Source organism: Mytilus galloprovincialis, chromosome 2 (assembly GCF_965363235.1).
Source record: "Mytilus galloprovincialis chromosome 2, xbMytGall1.hap1.1, whole genome shotgun sequence".
Taxonomy (NCBI): Eukaryota; Metazoa; Mollusca; class Bivalvia; order Mytilida; family Mytilidae; genus Mytilus; species Mytilus galloprovincialis.
Genome location: NC_134839.1, coordinates 111,215,205 through 111,221,512, shown reverse-complemented (window position 1 = coordinate 111,221,512; position 6,308 = coordinate 111,215,205).

Sequence of the window (6,308 nt, the reverse complement as noted above, 5' to 3'; positions counted from 1 at the left end):
TATATGATGCTAAATAGTTATTTAGTAATGAGTACTGATGCAGAAATAATAAGTTTTATATAATACAGAAATGATACAGAGTTAGCTTAAAAAAAGACATGTTCACTAGAAAAGAAAAAAAAATTAATCTGTCGATATATTTGATAAAAAATGGTTTATTTCAGACGCCTTAGCCATATAAGTGATACACATCTGATAAATACAGACGGTATAAAAAGAGAGATTGTTCATTTTATTGGTGGAAACCCACCGTATCAACAGTTTATACCCATAGGAGAGTGTGTGTAAGTTATACATATTTGTACAGTGAATTGACAATGCATACATGTAAAATATAGCATCTATCCACCTGACATTTTTTTAACCTTAATGCCATACGATCTAGTGAAATATTCATTTGACTAAGACATGTACACGTGTGTGTTTTCCTGATAACTTCCTTGTATATGGTGACAGACGATGTACCAGTTGCTCGCAAAACAAAATCGATCAAAGCAGGCCTAATGACACATAAATTGACAAATATAGGTCATCGTACGGGTTTTAGAAATAGCTATATATAGGCAAAGCCCACAGAACATAGTACGCCATAAAGGCCCCGGAATCACAATCTAATTAAAAACCGATCTCTCATCGCTCCTGTTTCTGATATGTCGCGTGGGAGATCTGACGAAACCGGCTTTGAGGTCACATGTGAGTGAACTAAAAGTCATGAATTTATAAAGATATGCAAATGAGTTGACGACCTATTAATAAGCCAATCAAAAAAGTTTATGAATTATTTTGACTGACGATTTCGTCGTAAATAAAATGAGTTACATCCCTTTGCCTTACGTTAAACTTCCAAGATCGTGGAAGACTCAATTTCATTGGTAGAAAAAGACACACATACGAGGTCACTCACATGTGACCTCAAAGCGGGTTTCGTTAGATCTCCCACGCGACATATCAGAAACAGGAGCGATGAGAGATCGGTTTTTAATTAGATTGCCGGAATCACAAATGTAAAACAATTCAAACGAGAAAACTAACGACATAAAATGATAAACGAAAAACATATATGTACACAGCAACAAACGACAAATATTTAATTACAAACTCCGGACTTGGGATAGGCACATACAGAATGTGTTAAACATGTGTTCGGGTGTCCAATCCTACCCTTACACAGGCATTACAGTTCCACGAACGAACACACTATACAAATCGGTTGGAAAAGGCTTAACTCATCAGATAGGTATACATAGAAATACATCTAACAAAAACATAGAGTGAACGTTGCAGGGTACTTGTACATCCCAACAACAAAAATACACTAAGTACCGATCTCAGAGTACTCACAGTTACATTTGTACTGGCAGCTAGTTCAAAGTCTTTAACAACTAATAATAAATCATGCATCTCTGAACATTTTAACACCTGGCAAATTATTTTAAACAGTCACGTTCAGCGATTAGATCTTGACTAATTGCAAAGTCAAAGTCTTTCTAAGACAATGTTATGTTGACCTATGAATTACCTTTCTTATTTGTTTTTGTTTTGTAAGGCTGTTGCCACATTGACCTTACATCTCCTTTTATTCATTTAATAAAATATCGACGCATGTAAAAGATTTTCAGGCCTTCAACGGATATTTCTTCATTTTCAGTATTTTAAATGTTTTTTTATGAACAAATGGTTCTGTACATTGTAGGTCGTCTGGTATTTGCGCAGACTGCAGGATTCAGCAGCGTCTTCACTTCCTGTTGATAGTGGATCCAGATGCATTGCAGTTTCCACCTGTGAAATTTGACAAATTTTATGTAAACAGCTATTGCTCTTGTAAAAATAGATAAATAAACAACTGATACACGTGTGAGAATTATTAGTCACATGTAATTATAATGGTTTTTTTATTATCTATTATATCTTTATTTTATAGAATTATTGGTAAGTATATCCAGAATGACATTTTTGGCGTCATGCAACTACCACTATCATTTCCAATGAGACACAAGAGGCAAAATGGCACATACATTATCATATATAGATCACCGTTTGGCCTTCAATAATGAACGAAGCCAATACCGCATAGTCAGATATAAAAGGCCTGTCTAGATTTAAAAAAAAAGGATAGAGTTTGAGATTTGAATAAAAACTAGATTGACACAGTTTCTCAGATGAACACATTTTCATCGCATTTGTACTCACATTAGCAATACGACGGGTGCTACGTATGGAACTTCCTTTTTTTTACCGTTTGAAAAAGAGCACGCGTGTGTCTTTATAGCAATTCTAATTAACAGTGTATTTGAGAGTCAAATTTTCAAAATGATCATGTATCAACAATTTCCATAGCAACAATTTTGTGCAACCATGTTTCAAATTAGGGCACAACTTATGGTATGACTATACGAGCCTGGCAAAGTTCTTGCAACAAGATATTTTTCGCTGGTGTGATGACAATAAGATGGCTGTAAATGTATCTAAAACGAAAGCTATATGCATTGGATCTAAACAAAAGCTTTCCGTTACATCAAATGAAAACATTAATCTTGCTTTAAATGGACAACAAATTATAGAAAGTACATGTGAAAAAGTTCTAGGTGTTTTTATTGATGCATCTCTATCTTGGTCTTCTCATATCGATTATATAATCAAAAAAGTTAACTCTTCTTTAGCTTTACTAAAAAGGATAAAGAAATATCTAAATCATAAAGCTAGACAAATGTACTATAACGCTTACGTTTTACCTCACTTAGATTATTGTTGTTCAATATGGGGAAACTGTAATAACTTTCTATTAGATAGTTTACTAAAACTGCAAAAAAGGGCAGCAAGAATAATTTTAGACGAACATGATTACACCAAACCTTCAAGAGAATTATTTCACGAATGTAACATTGTGCCAATCACACAAAGAATACTTTATCACAAATCATTACTAATGTATAAGGCAAAACATGGCTTAGCTCCAGAATATATGTCCAGTCTTATTGTATCAGCTTCTGCAAACCAAAAATATAATACAAAATTTTCATCCTCAGATAATTTTATTATTCCAAAACCAAATACAGAGTTGTATAAGTCTAGTTTCTCGTACAATGGACCAAAAGTGTGGAATGCTCTTCCTAATTCAATAAAAAAATCAAATACAGTATCCGAATTTAAACATAAATACAAATCTATGTACTTTTAACATTACCATCATATTTTTACTGTAATGCCATATCATAATTGTTTATTGTATTTTAAATTGTACATAATCTTTATTTAATTTATTATTATTGATGCATTGTTTATGTGTAATGTAATTATTATTGTATTAAAAGAGCCTTATTAAAAATTGGTGTAATCCAAATGAGTTACTCTCTCTAAATAAAGATATTATTATTATTATTATTATTATTATTGTTGTTTTTCTTGCAGTCCGTAAAAAATCACATCAATCGAAGACTACTTCCCATTTGTATGTTCGCTTGAACAGCCATATACGCATAAAAGGAAATTTCGATGTAAATGAAATCTTCGAAAACGTATATGCAAGTTGATTTAGTAGATGCTACACAAATTCTGAAGACAAAGATTGTCGAATGTTGCAATGGACAAACACTATTACGCGATTTAAGATTTATTTTCTAATCAATCTCTTCGTTTTGGACAAAAAGAGTATGATTAACCTTTATGCAATTTAATGTTACAACGTTTTTAATGCTCTTTAGTTTTGTGTTTGATTTTGCCTTTCAACCATTTTGATTGGAGTGATAATAATGGTTCTTGTGTAATCTAAACGTCATTCGAGTGATAATAATGATTCTTGTGTAATCTAAACGTCATTCGAGTGATAATAATGATTCTTGTGTAATCTAAACGTCATTCGAGGGATAATAATGGTTCTTGTGTAATATAAACGTCATTCGAGTGCTAATAATGGTTCGTGTGTAATCTAAACGTCATTCGAGTGCTAATAATGATTCTTGTGTAATCTTAACGTCATTCGAGTGCTTATAATGATTCTTGTGTAATCTAAACGTCATTCGAGTGATAATATAGGGTTATTGCATAAATATTGGGGAATATTGTCCCGAGTAGAATTTTATATTGCACGAGCTTGCGAGTGCAATATATGTTCTACGAGGGACAATATTCCCGAATATTCATGCAATAACCCTTTTATTGTATAGCAATATAATATTTGAAAGTAAAAATTGTTTTAAACTAAAATTTGGTCGTTGGTGACGTCATGAATTTTGAAGATTTATTGCACTAGTGCAATATTTGAAGTTATTGCACGCTAACTTTTGGTTACTTTCTGTGGGAAATATTATATTGCTATACAATAATAATGATTCTTGTGTAATCTAAACGTCATTCGAGTGATAATAATGATTCTTGTGTAATCTAAACGTCATTCGAGGGATAATAATGGTTCTTGTGTAATATAAACGTCATTCGAGTGCTAATAATGGTTCGTGTGTAATCTAAACGTCATTCGAGTGCTAATAATGATTCTTGTGTAATCTAAACGTCATTCGAGTGCTTATAATGATTCTTGTGTAATCTAAACGTCATTCGAGTGATAATATAGGGTTATTGCATGAATATTGGAGAATATTGTCCCGAGTAGAATTTTATATTGCACGAGCTTGCGAGTGCAATATATGTTCTACGAGGGACAATATTCCCGAATATTCATGCAATAACCCTTTTATTCTATAGCAATATAATATTTGAAAGTAAAAATTGTTTTAAACTAAAATTTGGTCGTTGGTGACGTCATGAATTTTGAAGATCTATTGCACTAGTGCAATATTTGAATTTATTGCACGCTAACTTTTGGTTACTTTCTGTGGGAAATATTATATTGCTATACAATAATAATGGTTCTTGTGTAATCTAAACGTCATTCGAGTGCTAATAATGATTCTTGTGTAATCCAAACGTCATTCGAGTGATAATAATGATTCTTGTGTAATCTAAACGTCATTCGAGTGTTAATAATGATTCTTATGTAAACGTCGAGAAAACGATATGCATGCATGTATATTCCTTTGATTCGTATGTGGAATTCAATCACGAATAACAATTTCACATTAAAAAAACAAACTGGATGCAATTCTGATATGGTAAATCCAGATATGATATCCAACTGGATGCATGTTAACAGGGTATGAATCTTATCCGACATTTAATGCTCCCCTAAACTTTCAGTACGAGTGTAGATAATGAGGTACATTCAATCATATCATAGGGGGTTTTGGTGGGAGTAGAATAACTGATATAACTTCACATGTATTCCATACACTCAAATTATCTCAGTTTTTTCTCTGCTTCTCAACATTGTTTTTTCCATCCTGTGTCCTCTTAAAATTACAAAATGTATGGTATTTGAATGGAGATTTGATATCTGTCTATTAATGATACGTTGAACTTTGAGTTGACTCTACAGATAAGGAATAGCAATGTCCATGGTAGTTTTATAAAGATTGTCCGTTATTGCTTTCTTATAACCTTAATTTCCAATACGGACGAGATTATAGAAATAATAGCTAGATTAATATTATCTGCTTTGCCAATGAACATAAATGTTGGTTTCTTATCATCATTACAATTTGATCTGACCTCACTATTTGACATTCTCCATCTTTGTTAATTGTAGTTCGTAGAAGTATTAAATAGTACATTATGACATAAATTATCTAGAATATATCAAAAAAAGAATTATAGTAATATTATTCCAAACAAAGAACGGTACCTTGTCGGTGCTAATTATCATACCACGTTATTTTGGTATACATCTGCTCTTTAGTCGGGTTGTTATCCCTTCGATAAATTCCCCATTTCAACAACCTATGTAGCACACGGTATGAGCGAAGATTACTTTTCGGTCTCGTCTTTTGACTGTCTTTTGTTTTTGTTCACTCCAGTGTTTCTGTTGTTTCGTTGTTTTCCTCTTATAGTTGATGTGTTTCCCTCGGTTTTAGTTTGTAACCCCGATTGGTTCTTGTCTTACTCAATTGCCTTTATTTACGAAATGACAAATGTAGAAATATCAGGAGTATTAATTCTAGATAACGTTGTGATTTGTTTAGAAACGGTTTTTTTTTTTCTTTCTTTTATGATTGATTGATTGATTGTTGTTTGCTTTACGCCACATGAGCACAAAAAGGCTATATCGCAAAGAAAGCTTATTCAAATATATTTTTTATGATTTTTTTTTTTATAATTCTATTTATAAACTGTTCCAGGTGGTCAAGAAAACAGACGCAAGTAAACTTAAACAGTATTTAAAATAAAGTTTGATACTTAGTATGAGGTTTGGTTGCATA